At 37.6% G+C, this 18,482-nt stretch overlaps 1 pseudogene; it reads left to right on the forward strand.

Annotated features, from left to right (window-relative positions):
* LOC138173476 (uncharacterized) overlaps positions 1-18,123 on the forward strand; it is a 37,803-nt pseudogene extending 19,680 nt beyond the window's left edge.
* The last annotated feature ends 359 nt before the right edge of the window (positions 18,124-18,482 follow it).

Below are 18,482 nucleotides of genomic sequence, written 5' to 3' on the forward strand. Positions count from 1 at the left end.
CCCACTCACTAAAATAATTAAATCCTCACCACCTGCAGCAAATACATGTAGGTAGCAAGGAAATGACTTCATCCCAGGTTTCAGCACGGAGGCACAGAGAGTTTTTTCAAAAGGTTTTTTCAAAGCAGAAAATCAATATTAAAAATTATCTACCCTCTATCAAATGAAGAGAAGCTTTGTTCTTCTAATGAGCACTCTTCAACCTCTGTTCCTAGAAGGAACCCCAGCTTAACAGACTTTATTCCCTTTTAAATAATGATCAAGAGAGTTTAGTCTTCATCCTTTAGTCAGAAGGTCCAGAGGGTCCACAACTGTAAGGATAGGTAGGGTTTTTGTGTTTATTTGCTTGTCCCATAACAAGAAGATATCTTTCAAAAGCAGCTAGGGAAAGGTCCTCAGTAGAACTTTCAGCAGAACATGGGCAAATTCAAAATTTCTCCTGAATCTCAGAGACCTATTTTAGGGTCACTCATTGGGAGATCAAAAGCCTAAGATCTAGCAGAATCACAGAATTTGAGAGCAGCGTCAGTAGCCACCTAATTGAACCAATACATAAAAGAATCCCCTCTACAACCTACCAGAAAAAATAACTGCCCAGTCTCAACTTAAAGACCTCTAAGCAGAGGGAACCACTATCACTCAAGATACCCATTCTACCTTTCCATGGCTTTGTTAGGAACGGGGTTTTGTTTCTTTTTGCTTTCCTGATATCTAGGCTAAATTTGTCTGTCTGCATTGCTTCTGGTTCTCTCCTCTCAATCCAAACTTAATAAGTCTAACCCTTGTACTCCAATACGAGACTTTTTTTCCCCAATTCGGCATTTCTCAGACCAGAGTGCTCCAGAATTTCAGTTGCAAAAGGAAAAGTCTGCCAGTCCTGCTTCTAAGACCACCTTGATAGGGGTCAAATGGAATTATGAACATTTTTACTTCTAGAGTCAAGAAATAGAAAGTACTCATGAGGGGAAGGAGTGCTGAACAATGCAGGGAAAAATAACTCTGTGTGCCCACAGAGCTTCTCTGTGAAGATAAATAAAACCAGACTGTGCCTTTAGCTGGACAAGAGCTTGACAAACATTAAGAGTGAGGTGTGGATGGAAAATAACCCTAGCTGTACTCAAAGTACCAAGTGTACAAGAACAAAGTGGCTACACACAGACTGTACCCAGGAACTGGCTCTCAGCCAAAATGTTTGCTTCCAGGTCATCTCTTGATGATGGCCAGAACAGAATCATACCACTGAGGGATGGGTAAGGGATCCTGTGTCATCGTGATTCATTAACTCATTTTGCTTGTTTTGTACTCAGACTCCCTGGGATGACGAGGCATCACGGGCTCTTTGGAATAATCACAGAATACAGAATAAAAGAGCTAAGTCAGTTTGGGCTCCAAATGTTCTCAGCAGTGTCAGGTTTAGAGTGGCTCATTTAGAAGAGGCCATGGGACTTGTCACTTCCTGGCCTAAGGCACACTGTAACAGGAAACCATATGCAAGCTTTCATCTGGAAGCAAAAACCACAATAATAAGCAAGCACCAAGGTCACAGTGCTGAGTCCCCAAGGTAGGAAAAAAAAATTAAACTTGAAGGTTTCTTAAAGAGAGATACCTAAACTATATTAATAAATCAGGTTCTGGGGAGGAAGATGAGCTGAAGTGTGCATCAAGATTATAAAGAGGGAATAAAAAGAGAGGAAGAAATAGTAAATTCCTCGCGACCTAGGTTTGGACTGGGAGAAGAGAAAGGGCAGAAAAATAAGTTTAGACCATTTCAATAATAGATTAGTAGTGATAATTTCATTCCTTTTCTTCCCCTTCCCATTTGTTTGTTTTTAAAGATGGGTGAGAGGTTATCAGATGGGGCAGCTAGGTTGCACCCTGGATAGGGTGCAGGGCCTGGAATGAGGAAAACTCATCTTCCTGGGTTCAAATCTAGCCTCATATACTTACTAGCTGTGTGACCCTGGGCAAGTCACTTAACCCCATTTATCTGTCTCAGTTTCCTCAGCTGTAAAAAGAGCTGGAGAAGGAAATGGCAAACCACTCTAGTAATTTTGCTAAGAAAACACCTAATGGAGTCACAGAGAGTCAGACACAACTAAAATGACCAAACAATAACAACAGAAGGGATATCTATGTGAAAAAACTTTATAGTAACATATGATGGAGAGAAAAGCATGTCTAAAATTCATAATCATGAAAGTAAGTGACATGAACTTAGCTATAACACAAAGAAGGGTAGCAGAATATGGATTAGAAAGCAAATAGAAAATATTTTGCTTACAAGAAGCATATTTTCTTTTTTTCCATGTGTAACTCAATTTATTTTTTAGTTTAGTTTGTTTATTTTTTAGTTTTCAACATTGATTTCCACAAGATTTTGAGTTACAAATTTTCTTCCCATCTTCCCCCTACACCCCCCCCAAAATAGCTATTCTACTTAATACCCTTTCCCCCAATCTATTCTCTTTTATATCCTCCCCCATACCCCCACTGACTTTCTAGTAGGGCAAGATGGATTTCTATACCTCAGTGCCTATATATCTTCTTTCCCGGTTGCATGTAAAAAATAATAATATACATTTTTAACATTTGATATTAAAACTTTGATTTCTAAATTCTTTCCCTTCTTCCCTCATCACCCAACCTTACTGGGAGGAAAAGCGATTCAATATAGGTTATACATGTGTAGTTACACAAAACATTTCCATAGTAGATATATTATAAAAGAATGACTATATTCCCTCCATCCTATCCTGCCCCCCACTTATTCTATTCTCTACTTTGACCCTGTCCCTTTTCAAAAGTGTTTGCTTCTAACTACCCCCCCAATCTTCCCTCCCTTCTATCAGCCCCCCTCTTGTCCCCTTCCCCCCTATTTTCCTGCAGGGCAAGATTCCCAATATAGTGTGTATGTTCTTCCCTCTTTCAGACAAATTCAATGAGAGTAAGGTTGACCCATTCCCTTTCACCTTCCTGCTCTTCCACTCCATTGTAACAGTTTTCTCTTTCCTCTTTTATATGAAGTAATTTACTCTATTCTATCTCTCCCTGTCTCCTCTCATTATATTCCTCTCCACCTCTTAATTTTATTTTTTAGGTATCATCCTTTCCTATTCAACTGATCCTGTGCCCTCTGTCTATGTATACATGTACACATATATACACACACTCACATATGTATTTATATGCACATATACCCTCCTATATAAACATATATATGTGTGTATACTTCAACTATCCTCATACTGAGAAAAGTCTCATGAGTTACAATTATCATTTTACCATGTTGGAATGTAAATAGTTCAATTTTAATAAGTTCCTTATGATTTCTTTTCCCTGCTTATCTTCTCATGCTTCTCTTGCTTCTTTTATTTGAAAGTCAAATTTTCTATTCAACTCTGGTTTTTTCATCAAGAATGCTTGAAAGTCCTCTATTTCATTGAATGAATATTTTCCCCTGAAACATTATACTCAGTTTTGCTGGGTAGGTGATTCTTGGTTTTAATCCTAGCTCCTTTTTACCTCCAGAATATCATATTCCAAGCTCTTTGATCTCTTAATGTAGAAGCAGCTACATCTTGTGTTATCCTGATTGTGTTTCCACAATACTCAAATTGTTTCTCCCTGACTGCTTGTAATATTTTCTCCTTGACCTGGAAACTCTGTAATTTGGCTATAATATTCCTAGGAGTTTTCTTTTTGTGATTTTTTTCAAGATGTGATCAGTGAATTCTTTCAACCACTATTTTCTCCTCTGGTTCTAAAACATAAGGGCAACTTCCCTTGAGAATTTCTTGAAGGATGATTTCTAGGTTCTTTTTTTGATCATGGCTTTCAGGTAGCCCAATAATTTTTAAATTATCTCTCCTGTATCTATTTTCCAGGTCAGTGGTTTTTCCAATGAGATATTTCACATTGCCTTCTATTTTTTCATTTGTTTGGATCTGTTTTACAGTATCTTGATTTCTCATAAAGGTACTAGTTTCCAGTTGCTCTAATCTAATTTTGAAGGAATTATTCTCTTCAGTAAGTTTTTGAAATTCCTTTTCCATCTGGCAAATTCAGCTTTTTAAGGCATTCTTCTCCTCATTGGCTTTTTGGGCCTCTTTTGCCATTTGAGTTAGTCTATTTTTAAGGTATTATTTTCTTCAGTCAGGTTGTTGACTTGCTTTTCATGATTTTCTTACATCATTCTCATTTCTCTTCCCAGTTTTTCCTCCACTTCTCTTACCTGATTTTCAAAATCCTTCTTGAGCTCTTCCATGGCCTGTAACCAATTCATATTTTTCTTGGAAGCTTTTGATGCAGGAGTTTTGAAGTTGCTGTCTTCCTCCCATTCCCATGTTTTGATCGTTTTTGTCCCCAAAAAAGGAATATAAGGTTTTATTGCTCTGCTTGTTTTGTTTCCCCTGCTTGCTCATGTTGCCACTTAATTACTTGACTTTTGAGCTCTTTGCCACTGTAGATCTTTGCTTCCAGAAAGTACAGCTTTGTCACAAATTACTAGGGTTTTTGCAAATGTTCTCAGTGATTTAAGGAGAGCACCCTCTTTACGGACACCACAGTAGCAAACTGGTGTTTCTCATCCCAGGACCACATCCCAAGAAAGTGATCCAGATCCAAGCAGGTCAAAGCAAGAGCAATTGCCCTCTAAATGGTCACTTGGTCCCCCTACAATCTGTAGGTCAGGAGCTCCTGAGGCAGCCATGGGGCAGACGCTGCAGCTACCCTACCTCTGCTATCTCTCACCCTGGGAGCAGGAGCCAGACCGTGCCCTTCCTTTACAACAGAGTTCCAACTGACCTTTTACTTTCTTTTTGGAATTTATGGGTTGAAAAGTCTGGAAATTGCCACAGCTGCTGTTGATTCACTCTCCTTGAGTCTGCTCTGGCTGCTCCTTCCTCCCTGGGGCAAAAACCACATGGCTCACACGGGACTGTGCTTGGCTCCCAGTATGCTGCAATGAACCCTTCCTGTCGCCATGCCAGGCTGCCTTTAGTGGGAGATTTGTTTCTCTATGTCATTTTTTTGGGGTTCTGTAGCTCTATAATTTGTTTAGAGTCATATTTTATAGGTATTTGAGGTGGTTGTTGGGAGAGGTCACGAAATTTCCTGCTTCTACTCCACCATCATCAAGAAGCATATTTTCAACATTAAGATTCACACATTGAAAAAAGCAAGTGGCTAGAGAATAATTGGGTGAATCCACAAAAGGATATGGCAAATCATGATCTCATGCAAGACAACAGCAAAAATAGACCTAGTTAAAAGAGATAAATAAAGAAACTGCATTATACTTAGATAGATATACTTACACAGACAATGAAAAATAATAATAAACAAATGTGCATGAAATGGTACAGCATCTAAATAGTTAAAGGAAATCTAATGGAACCAGAGGAAAAAGTAGCAAAAAAAATAACAATGATGATGATTGTTGGGGACTGTGATATGACTCCTTTCAGCCTTAGATAAATACAACAGAAGGATAAAAAAAAAGTTAGAAACCTGAATAAAATTTCAGAAGAGGAAGGGAATAAACATTTTTATAGTGCCTATTATGTGACAAGCACTATGCTAAGTACTTTTACAAATATTTAATTGGATCCTCAAAACAATCCTGCTAGACAGATGCTACAATTTCCATTTTACAGTTGAGGAAACTGGGGCAAACAGAAGTTAAATGACTTGCCCAGGGTCATGTAGCTAGCAAATGTCTGAAGAGAGATTTCAATTCAGTTATTTCTGACTCTAGGCCCAGCACACTCTATAGGAAGAATTAGATATGGTTAACTTCTGGCAATTTAAGAGAGAGACTAATAAATAGCAGACATATTTCTCACCTTTGAATGTTTCTACACAAAAACATTGACCATGTGCTAGGGCATAAAGAACTTATAAATAGAGAAAAGCTTGAAATATTAAGCATTTCTATATGTTATTCATCACAATGCAATAAAAATTATAATCAATAAGCATATCTGAAGAAAACATGAAGCCATAAATGGAGACTACATAATCCAATCCTAGACAATCCACAGGTCAAAAAAAATCGTAGAAACAATAAATTATTATTATTTTTTAAAGCAATTGGGGTTAAGTAACTTGCTCAAGGTTACACTGCCAGTTATTTTGTGTGGATGCTAAGTATCTGAGGCTGGAACCAATCCCGGATCTCCCAACTCCAGGGCTGGCGCTCTTACTCACTGCACCACCTGACCTCCCCAACAATAAATTATTTCAATCAAAGAAAATTACAGCAATGAAATCAAATAACAAAACTTTTGGGACATAGCCAAAGCAATCTTTGAGGGAAAATATATATCTTTTAATACTTTCATCAACAATGGGAAAGAAAAAAATCAATTAATTGGGCATGCAACTAAAAGAACTTGAAAAGTAACAAACAAAAAACCTAAATAAATGCAAATTCTGAAGATAAAAAATAAGAAATCAACATAATTGAAGGTGTGGAGCGGCCAGGTAGCACAGCGAGCAAGAGCACCGGCCCCAGTGTCAGGATGACCTGGGGATTGAATCCAGGCTCAGACGCTTAGCACCCACCCAGAAACACCTGGCTGTGTAACCTTGAGCAAGTTACTTAACCCCAATTGCTTAGGGGCAGCCAGGTGGCTCAGTGAGTAAGAGCACCAGCCCCAGTGTCGAGATGACCTGGGGATCGAATCTAGACTCAGATACTTAGCACCACACCCAGAAATAACTGGCTGTGTAACCTTGAGCAAGTTACTTAACCCCAATTCCTTAAAAAAAAAACATAATTGAAGGTGTAAAAATTGAATTGGCAGATAAAATTAGGAACCAATTTTTAAAGAGATTAATAAAATAAAAAAACAAAAATTAATAAAACCTTTAGCTAGTTTTATTTTAAAAGAGAAAAATCAGTTGTTATAAATTGTTTTGCACATTATATGCCCCCAAAAGGATCATTTAAATTAAATGAATGGATGCTTACAAAAAATTTAAATACACTAATATAATTATAAATAGAGAATTTTTAAAAACCCAATGAAATAGAAAAATAACCTCTGACAAATTTTGCCTTCAATCCAGCATGGCAGATGAAACCCCCCCTGTTGCCCAATACTTTACAATCCTTAGCAATGTTCTCTAGATTCTTTCTAGCATTATCATTTGTCACCACAGTCAATGGCAGAAAAGTGTGGTAAACAATAATTTTGGTGCATAAATGTCTGAGGAAGATAGCCTATCTTTCTGCCTTTAACTGGGAAGCATTAGTCTCCTAGTAATTGCAACTATGGACATCCAAAACCAAGATACAATTGACAAAATAATAAAGCTTCTGAATAGTCTTATTCATTCATGAAGAGGTGCCAACAAGAAAAACCAGAATGCAAATACCATATGGGAGGTCCCTGAAACAAAATATGAATCAGTTAATAAACATTTATTATATGCCTACTATGTGCCAGGCACCATGCTAAGTGATACAAAAAGAGAAAAAAGGAAGGTCCTGCCCTCAAGGAGCTGATAGATGAATGGAGAAGACAACATGTAAACAACTATGTACAAGAAAGCTATGTACAATATAAACTGGAAATAATTAAGAGAGGGAAGGCATTGGAATTAAGGAGGATAGGGAAGGGCTTCCTATAGAAGGTGTGATCTTACCTGGGACTTGAAGGAAGTTAAAGAAGCCATGAGACTGAGATGATGAGGGACAGCATCCCAGGTATGTGGGACAGCAAATGAAAATGCCAGGAGTCAGAAGGAGTGTCTTGTTTGAGGAACAGCAGAAAAGCCAATATCATTGGATTCAGAGCAACATGGTGGAGGGGAGAGGTGTAAAGTGTTAGAAGACTGCTAATTCCAGGTCAATAACTGGATTCATGTTCAACTACATAAGGAATCTTCCTAAGGGTTGGGGTTAGGTCCTGAAGCAGAGAATTACCATGGTGAATGGGACAGAAGTGGCTGGCTTGAGAGCTGCAAATCTCATAGCTGCTTCTTATGCCCTGAAGCAGCAGCATGTGAATCTCAGTGCCCATGCCCCTACATAATGAATGAACACATGTAGGCAGCTGTGGTGTGGAAACATCTGCACAGTACCTCAAAGACTCCAGAAATAGGAGAAAATTGCTCTTTCCCTGCTTATAGTTTCACTTCCCTTAAACCCTGGGGAGGGCCTCTAGATGCATCAATCAATTTAATTCAATTCTGGGAATATGCATTCAGCACCTGCTAAGGTGATACAAAGCCAAAGGCAAAATAGCCCCTGCCCTCAAGGCATTGCTTACTGTCTACTGTAAGATAAAACAAGTACACAGACCAGAAAACCAAACTCTAAAGGGAAAGAACAGTTATCCCTTCCACATCTCCACTTTCTTCATCATGGTTTCAATATATCACAGGTTGGCATAAGAAATGAAATGAGATTTTTTGGGAGGGAGTTTGCAGAAGTTGCAGATGACACAGAAAAAGTTTAGAAATTCAGAAATACAAAAAGAAAAGAATTGTATAATATCAACCCAAATGTTACAATAAGGCACTGTAAACACCCCATAAAAGAAAAAGAAAAAATTCAGACTTTTCTGGTACAAAGGGAGGGCCAAAAAATTTTTACTTAGATTTTCCAGATTGTGGGGTGGTACCCTTAACCCCTGCAATGCAGAAGGGATAACTGTACTAGCAAGTGTAATAACAAGGCTGAGCCTTGAAGGAAATTATGGATCATCACAATAGAGAGAGAGGTGAAGAGGGAGTGCATTTCCAACAAAATGTGCATGGCTTAACATGGATGTAGCCCAGGGTTCCGTCCTAGGCCCACTTCCCTTCTTTATCTATACTCTCCCTCAGTGATCCAATCAGTTACCATGGGTTTGATTTCATTTCTATGAAAAGGATTTCCAAAGCTATCTATTTAACCCTCTTCTCTCTCTCTCTCCAGTTCTGCTTTATCAACTGCCTGTTAGGCATCTTCACATGGATGTCTCATAGGCATCTAAAATTCTACATGTCTAAAAGAGAACTCATTACTTTCCCCCCAAACCTGCCCTTCCCTATTTCTGTCAAAGGGACATTCTTTCAGGTCTACATGTTTGCAACTTCAGAAACATCATCAACTCTCCGTCATATATGGTCAGTATCCAGGTCTCATCAATGCTTCCTCCATAACTTTTCTCATTGACATCCTCTTCTCACACACAATTGCTTCCTAACTGGTTTCCCTGTTCTCTTCTCCACTCCATGCAGCTACTGAAATAATCTTCCTCAAATTTAGATATGATGTTGTTGCTTTCTCACTCAAGAATGTTCATTGGCTCCCTGTTGCCTTGGGGATGAAATAAAAACTCTTTAGTCTGACATTTAAAACCCTTCATTATCTAGGGCATCTAGGTGGTCCAGTGGATAGTGCACTGGTCCTAGAGTCAAAAGGACCTGAGGTACAGAAGGACGTCAGATACTTACTAGTTGTGTGACCCTGGGCTCCAAAAAAAAAAAAAAAACAACCCTTCACAGTCTAGCTTCAGCCTATTTTTCCATATGGTTCACTTTATTTCCCCTAAGAGTTACACATAATTCTTCTCTCTCCCTTATGCCCATATACAATAATTTACCAAGTGTTGGGATTCATTCTTCATTCCAGTCAAACACAACCATTGCTGTTTTCCATACAAAGCATTCTATCATATTGCAGGTATGTGCTGAAGCCAGCTCAAACCAAGCTTGATAATTAAATTTTCAATGTGAGCATTTATGCCTCAGGAATCAGTAAAGGCTACAAAACCAGGCTTGATTTATTGTTTTGTTTATTTATTGTTTGTCTAGATTTAAGACAGTGATGGAGAAAATGTTTTGCAGAATGAACTTAAAAGTGTTGTGCATACTTTTTCTTTCAGGGAGTCAGTTGCTAAAAATTTACGGGGACACCACTGAATATGCCTCATGCTTTTACATATTGACTCTGGTTGAAGGCAGATTTTCTACTCAAAACCTTGATAATTTTTTTCCTAGGGTTTCTGCTGGTTAAAGAGCACAGCTCTTCTGTGTACAAATAAAAATCACCCCATACAAACACCCTATTAAAAATTATTCCTGAATACTATTGTGCTATAAGAAATGAGGAGCAGATAGACTTCATATTTACCTGGAGAGGCTTATACAAACTGATGCTGAGTGAGAAGAGCAGAACCAGGAGAAATTTGTACGCAATTACAGACATAATGTATGTGTGATGACAACTTTGATAGACTAAACTCTCTCAGCAATGCAAGGTTATAAGACAATTCCAAAAGAATCATGATGGAAAGAGATGTCTACATTCAGAGAAAGAACTAGAAAAAACAGAGTTTAAATGCAAATTGAAGCAAACTACCAGCTCTCTTTTCCTTGTTTGGTTTTGTTTCCTCTTTCCCATTGTTCATTCCATCTGTTACAATCCTTCTTTATAACCTGACTAATGTCTAATGTCGAAGTATTTGCAGATCCTATACTTGATTGTATGCTGCCATGTGGGGGTGGGGAGGGAAGAAGAGAGGGACAGGGAGAAAATTTGAAACTCAAGGGATTGTGGAACTGAATCTTGTAAACTAAAAGTAAACAAATTAATAAAGACAAAAAAAATAAAAAACAAAAAATTATTCCTGAAAGAGCAATAGGAAGATAGAAGTATCTATGTCTGTTTGTCTCATAAGGCATGAAGTCTTCCTTTAGACTTATAGACACATACATATATTTTTATGTAAGTGATATATAAGAATCTACTGTATTTGAGTTTTTAAAAACTTAGAAAATATGAATTGCCCAAGCAAACACCCTCCCCCCCTGGCCAAATTCAACAGCTCTGAATGAGTAGTAGAATGAGAAATAGTGGCCTCCTGGGTTACTAGAGAGAAGGGGAAACAGCAAATGGAAAGGATTACAGAAAGGGAGTAGGAAATAGGTGAACAATAATCTTCATTTCCCAATATTGCTGTTGATGAGGGATAAAGCGTTAGAGATGTTTCTTTTCTTCCTAGTATAAAGACCTTGGATTATGAGAAAATATGAGGACCCTTCTTCTATTAAGAGGTACTTAGGTATTGAAACAGATGGAGCAATGGGCCTGTAATTAGGAAGACCCAAGTTCAAATTTGACCTCAGAATTTACTAGCTGTATGACCATGGACAAGTCACTTAACTTGTATTTCACTTTTCTCAATTATAAAATGGGGATAATAGCACCAACCTCAAAGGATTGTTGTGAGGATCAAATGAGATAGCAGAGTGTACATAGTAGCACTACAGAAATGTTATTATTATCATCATTATTAAGTAGCTGTGTGACCTTACTGAAATCACTTAACCTCACTCAGACTAAGTTTTCTTATTTGTAAAACATGGATAATAATTTTGTTGTTGTTCAATTGTGATTGATTCTTTGTGACCCTGTTTGGGATTTTCTTGGCAAAAATAGTGGAGTGATTTGCCATTTCCTTCTCCAGCTCATTTTACAGATGAGGAACTGGGGCAAACAGGGTTAAGTGATTTGCCCAGGGTCACACAGCTTGTAAGTGTTTGAGGCTGGATTTGAACTCAGGACAATGAGTCTTCCTGATTCTATGCTCAGTGCTCTATCCACTGTGCCACCTGGCTACCTGAGGATAACAATTATACCTATCTAAAAGGATTTTTGTGAGGATCACAATATTTAAAGTATTTTGTAAATTTTCAAGTGCTATGTAAATATTAGTCATTACTATAGTTTTTGTTATTATGATAATTATTATTGAGAGTCTTAAGAAAGGAATACATAACTGTCTTTAAGTGAAAGGACATCTGCCTTTAAAATATATCAGTATGTGAATGTCTAAACACATCAAACTGATAAAATAGTGAGGTAGTCATTTGCAGCTAGGACATACAGTGAATAGAGCATTGGGCTGGAATCAGAAAGATTCATCTTCCAGAATTCAGATCTGACCCTAGACATTTTTACTGGCTATGTGGCCCTGAGCAAGTCATATAACCTTGTTTGCCTCAGTTTCTCATCTGTATAATGATCTGGAAAAGGAAACAATAAACTGCTCCAATGTTTTTGCCACAAAAAATCCAAAATGAGGTAACGAAGAACAGGAAATGATAATAACAAAATATTTGCAGTGCTGTAAATTTGGAAATCACTTCAAAGTTTTGTCTTTGCAAAATTAGTACTTCAAAGATTCCTTTATTTCCTGCATTTTGGGTAAAGGCCACCAGGTCAGTGGTAGTACCCAGGCTTATGGCCTTCTAGAAAAACTTCCCACAGATGTGGTTAATGGATTCATAGATAAAGACATGCCATCCCCTTATAATTGATACTTCCCCACAAAACATAGTTAAGCAAAGCATTCTATTAAAATAGAATTATTTCAATCAACAATACTTTTTTCTCATAAATGGAAAAATATTTTAATCTCAAAAATCTAATAAAAAATCCACTCTCTTTGACTTGAATTTGGTTCCCTTTTAGTATTGTTTTCATTTACATTATTGTAGCAATTGTATATTTTGTTCTTTTGGTTCAGTTTTCCTTACTCTGTACCAGTTCATACAAGTCTTTCTATGTTTCTCTTAACTCTTCATTCTTTATGGTGAAATAATGTTCCATTACATTTATATAGAACTTAGCCATTCCTCAGTTATTCAACATTTTAGTTTTTTTTTTTTTTTGCTATAAAAATACTTCTTTTAAAAATATTTTGTGGGGCTGAGTTAAGATGGCAGAGCAGAAACAGTGCTTCCACTGGGCTCCAGCTCCCACCACCTCCAATTCATGTAAAAGGTGACTCTGAACAAACTTTGGAGCTACAGAACCCTCAAAATGACACAGAGAAGCTAACCTCCCACTAAAGACAGCCCTGCAGGCTGGCAGGAATTGGCCAGCGCAGAGCTCTGGGAGCTGACCCCAGCCCCAAAGGAGCCAGAGGTTTTAGCCCCAGGGTGGGCCTGACCAGCCTCCGGCTGGACGGACTTCAGATCACCAGCAGCTGTGGCAGTTTCCAGAATTATCAACACATAGATGCTAAGGACAAAGTGAGAGGTCAGTGCAGAGTGGACTTTGGGATCCAATAGTTGGGAGTGCAGTCGGCCTTTATCCCTTGGAGGGAGAAGCCGCTGAAGCACAGTGAAGCTGCAACCACGTGGCAGCTTCAGCTCCTGGCCTGCAGACTATAGGGGGACCAAGCAACCAGTCTGAGGAGTAATCACTCTTGCTTTAACCTGCTTGGATCTGGGTTGCAGTCTAGGGTGGAGGTCCTGGGATGTGACCAGCTTGCCAGAGTGTGTGGAGGCTTCAGAGAGGGCACCCAACTAATGTCTTCAGCAGCTGAGAAAACCCCAATGTTTAGTACAAAGCTCCCCTGTCTGGTAGCACAGTCCTACTGTGGCAAAAAGCCCAAAAGTCAAGTAATTGAGCGGCAACATGAGTAAACAAGGGAAGCAAAGCAAACAGAGGAATCCAACATTAGACTCCTATTTTGGGGACAAAAAGGATCAAAGCATGGAACAGGAGGAAGACAGTGAAGTCAGAACTCCTGCACCAAAAGCTTCCAAGAAAAATACGAGCTGATTACAGGCCATAGAGGAGCTTAAAAAGGATTTTGAAAATCAAACAAGAGAAGTGGAGGAAAAATTGGGAAGAAAATGAGAACAATGCAAGAAAATTATAAAATGAGAATGAACAACCTGGCTGAATAAAATAACACCTTAAAACATAGACTAAATCAAATGTCAAAAGAGGCTCAAAAAGGCAATGAGGAGAAGAATGCCTTTAAAAGCCGAATTTGCCAGATGGAAAAAGAATCTCAAAAGTTCACTGAAGAGAATCATTGCTTAAGGATTCGACTGGAGCAAATGGAAGCTAGTGACTTTATGAGAAATCAAGATACTATTAAACAGATCCAAACAAATGAAAAAATAGAAGGCAATGTGAAATATCTCATTGAAAAAACCACTGACCTGGAAAATAGATCCAGGAGAGAGAATTTAAAAATTATTGGGCTACCTGAAAGTCATGACCAAAAAAAGAACCTAGAAACCACCCTTCAAGTTAGAAACACAAACACATTTGATACCAAAATTTGGGTATCAAAAGAAGCTTACTGAGGAGAAATTCAGAGGAACTTTTAATCACCCCAGGCCAGAAGTAAACTCTTTTAGAAAGGAGGAGTGGAGAATAAAAAAAGCAAGGAAAGCTTTATACCATTAATTTGCTCCAACACTCCTTTCAGAGGATGGATTGGTTTATTCTCTTCAGGGTTTCAATTTTCCCATATGCCCTTTACATATTACATCATCATACATTATCATGCATCTCCCATGTTCTGCTAATGAGGCCCTAATTTTATGAGTGTCAGATAATATACATGAGGTTTATTAAGCAAGGGCAGTAGAAATTTTGGAATACTAGGTCACTGACCCCTCACTGGTTTAAACCAGATCAGTCCTTATCCTGGACTGAGAGTCTCTGAAGGCCATTGTCTGCTTTCTGATTGGTCGGGTCCACCTGCTATCTGCTAACTCCCTTTATCTTATTTTAGTAATTTCTAGCAATTCTATGGAAACTTAACTCACTACTGTTTCTCACAATTTATTATCAGTAGTTTTTACTTCAGTGATTTTTAATAGCTCTGTGGAAACTTAACTCTTTGCTGTCTCTCACACTGTTTTCTAATATAAATTGAAATCAGATAACAGAAACACTTCATTCTTATTCTTATCATTTCTCTTGAAATTCTTGACCTTTTCCTCCTCCATACAAATGTTGATATAACTTTGTTTATTTCCATAAGGTATCCTGTCAGAAATTTAATCAGTGTGACACTAAATCTGTAGATTTATTTAAATAGTGTCTTTGCATTATATTGGCCCAGATACAGCATTAAATTGACTATTTATACCTTCTTTTCTTTCAATAAATGTTTTGAACTTGTCTGGTCCTATGTGTCTCTTGGTAGTTTAACTCTCCTATGTTCTACACATTTTGTATTTACTGTATTTAAAGTGGGATTTCTCTAACTTTTCCTCCCATTTTGTTAGTAACCTACAGAAACAATGATGATGGTGGTTTTATTTTATAACCTTTATTATCTTTTTTAGATTTTTCTTAGATTCTCAAGGGTTTGCAGAGAAACTATCTTATTGACTGCCAATAGGTATAATTTTTCCTTCTCTTTTCTATGCTATTGCTATATTAAACATTTCTAGTACTATTTGAAATAATAGTGGAAACAGTGGACATCCTTACTCTCACCCTTGACCTTATAAGGAAAGCTACCAGTGTTTTTCCTTTACAAATAATGCCAGCTTTTTTGTAGATAAATGCTTTTAATCAAATGAAAGGGGAAAAACATTGCATTATTACTATGCTTTTTATCATATTAACATAAATAAGCACTATATTCTGCCGAAGGTTTTTCTTCATGCCTTGATATAATAATGTGGTTTTTGTTGCTTCTGTCATTTATATCGTTAATCATGCACATTGCTTTCCTAATGCTGAACTATCCTTGTATCCTTGATATAAATCCAACTTGGTCATAATGTTTTTAAAGTTGGCCATGTTGCTATAGTCTTTTTGCTAAAATTTTATTGAAAATTTTTTGTGTCAGTATTCAGGAGGGCTACTCAAATGCAAAAAAAAAAAATTTAATCACTCCTGGCCTTGATTATTGAAACCATATTTGTCAAATAAAAGAAGTTTGGTAGGATGCCTCCTTTCTCTGCTTTAAAAAAAATAATTTATTAAACATAGGCCTTAATAGTTTGGTAAAAAATCATTTGTAAATTCTTCTTAGCATCAGAGCTCTAGAGTAGGAAGGAACTTCAGAAGTCAAATATTTCAGCTTCCTTATTTAGCACATGAAGAACTGAGGCTGCAAGAGGTTGTGACCTGCCCCAGATGACACAGATGTTAAACATGGTTGTATAATTTGAACCCAGGTTCTCTGACTTCACAGGCAGGATTCTCTACAATATTCCATGCTTTTCCATCTGTTCTAAAAAGGTTTTTTCCCCTATTGGGAATTTATGGTTCATTTAATCTTTTCCTGAGACTGAGTTATATCTTTCTAAATTATCTTGAACTTTTTATTAGAGTTAAAAACCACATCCAGGATACATTCACAACTCCAACACTGTTCATGATACTTCAGGGAAGCTTGGTATCAAAACCCCTTGTGGTTTTCTATCTAGCTTTTCACCATCTGTTAGCAAAAGGGAAACCTGACTACTGCTAACTTAATTAAAAATAAGGCATTAATTTGCCTTAGTTTTTCCTGTCAATTCTCTATGCAATCCTTTTGACTTTCTTGTATCTTTCTGGTAGCAAAAGAAGAAAGAAAAATAATGTGGGTGTTTGTCCAAAAGTTCCATGATATTATTTCCCCAGGCATCAGGGAATTCTGCAGCTGTTTAACTCACTTAATATGAGATTCCCTCAACCTGGAATTTCCTTTAGTCTCCTTATAAAACATGTAATTCCCCCAAGTAATGACTCTAACCAGGTTCCTCATCCATTTCCAAACCCACTTCTAATTTTGAGGTCAGGGAAAGAAAATTTTTGAGGCAGACTTTGCCATCCATATGCCACCAAAACCAATAATAAAAATGCCAAAAGAAGCAAAACTTCCAAAAATTCTCATAAGAAATTTTCTTTTTAAAACACTCATGGGGAGGCTAGGTGGTGCAGTGAATAGAGCACTAGCCCTGGAGTCAGGAGGACCTGAGTTAAAATCCAACCTCAGAAACTTGACACACTTACTAGCCATGTGACTTTGGTCAAGTCACTTAGCCCCAGTTGCCCTTCAAAAAAAAAAAAGCAAAAAAAAACCCCAACAAACCACTCATGGGGCAGCTAGGTGGCACAGTGGAGAGAGCACTCGTCCTGGAGTCCAGAACACCTGAGTTCAAATCCAGCCTCAGATGTTTACTAGCTGTGTAACCCTGGGAAAGTTACTTAACCCCAATTGCCAAAAAAAAAAAAAAGCCACTCAAGATTTCTATCTCACTCATATATGCCACGGTAATCATCAAGGGGCAGCAAGTCTGGCTGTTAGAGTCCTTCAGAGAAATCATCTTGGATATTGGAAGAAAAAGTTAGTTGGTTCAACCTATTGGACCCAGAACCTCCTCTATAAGTAAGAATGAAAACTGGTGATGACTTTTGCTAAAGGATGGATCTCTATTCACTCTCAGTTCTGATGATACAACTAATTACAATAATTTCTAACATTTATATAATATTTTAAGGTGTGCAAGAAACTTTATATATAGTTATCTCTTTTGATACAGCAACCCTATGACCCTATGAGGACAGGTGCTATTATTATCCCCATTAAAGATAAGGAAACTGAGGCAGGCAGAGTGTCACATAGCAAGTAAGTGTCTGAGGTAGGATTTGAACTCAGGTCGTCCTGACTTTATATCCAGGATCTACCCATTGACCTATTCCATTGTGGCTGTGAGGAACATAAACAATAGGGCTTCATGCTTAACACACTGTGATGGATCAGATGTCCAAACTGACGTCTATCAATCATTAAACATTTATTAAGTACCTTCTATATGCCAGGTACTGTGCTAGGGATACAAAGAGGCAAAAAGTAGTTTCTGCCAAGTCCTTTCATCATGAATTCTATAAAGTCCTTATCCAATTGTATTCAAAGTAGAAGGTCTTAAGAGCATCTGCTTGAAGGTTTCAATGGTGATACTCAATTGCCACCAAAACAATAAAAATAAAGACTCTTCATCTTCTTAGTGAATTTGATGGAAGGGAAGATGATATTCACTTAGTGACTTTATATGTGTCAGAATTAAGTGATTGAGAGCAAAATGAAAATCACTTCTCAATAATTTATGGAATTGCTGTCAACATTAAAATTACAGAGATTTTTAAAGCCTTTTTTTTTCCAGAGAGAGATCCAGAACAAAAGCTATGTTCTGCTCACTCTTTAACAGGAAGATCAATGATTACCAATTTCTATTCAAAGACAGCAATTTCACACTGGACTTTATTTCTGGATGCTTTTTCTTCATATGGATTTTTGGCTGCAGCAAGAGGATCTAGCTTTGAGGAACTTTTATGTCAAAGCCTCTCCTTGTCCTATACCTAGCCAAATGGTTTGACTGGGTTTTGTCCTGAAGAGTCTGGCCTCAGATGAGAAGGGATTACCTTTTCTCAAACTCATTAATTAAATCACCATCCCAACTTCCCCAGGACAATTTTACTCATAGTTTAGATTGGCTCATGTGTATAGTTTACCTTTTCCTCCATTCCCCCAAGGGGAGAGTAAACAGGGTATTCAACACATAATATTAATCAGGGTCTGGGACTAGTAATTTACTTCAACACACACACACACACACACACACACACACACACACACTAAGCAAAATGAATCAATGCCCAATAGCAGAATGATTAGAAAAATATTCAGCAGCCTAAATCCACTGCTATTACAATTTGCTAAGAGACTTATACTTAA

This window comes from Petaurus breviceps, unplaced genomic scaffold (genome assembly GCF_028583685.1).
Source record: "Petaurus breviceps papuanus isolate PSGF00001 unplaced genomic scaffold, PetGlider_PUasm1.0 582, whole genome shotgun sequence".
NCBI lineage: Eukaryota > Metazoa > Chordata > Mammalia > Diprotodontia > Petauridae > Petaurus > Petaurus breviceps.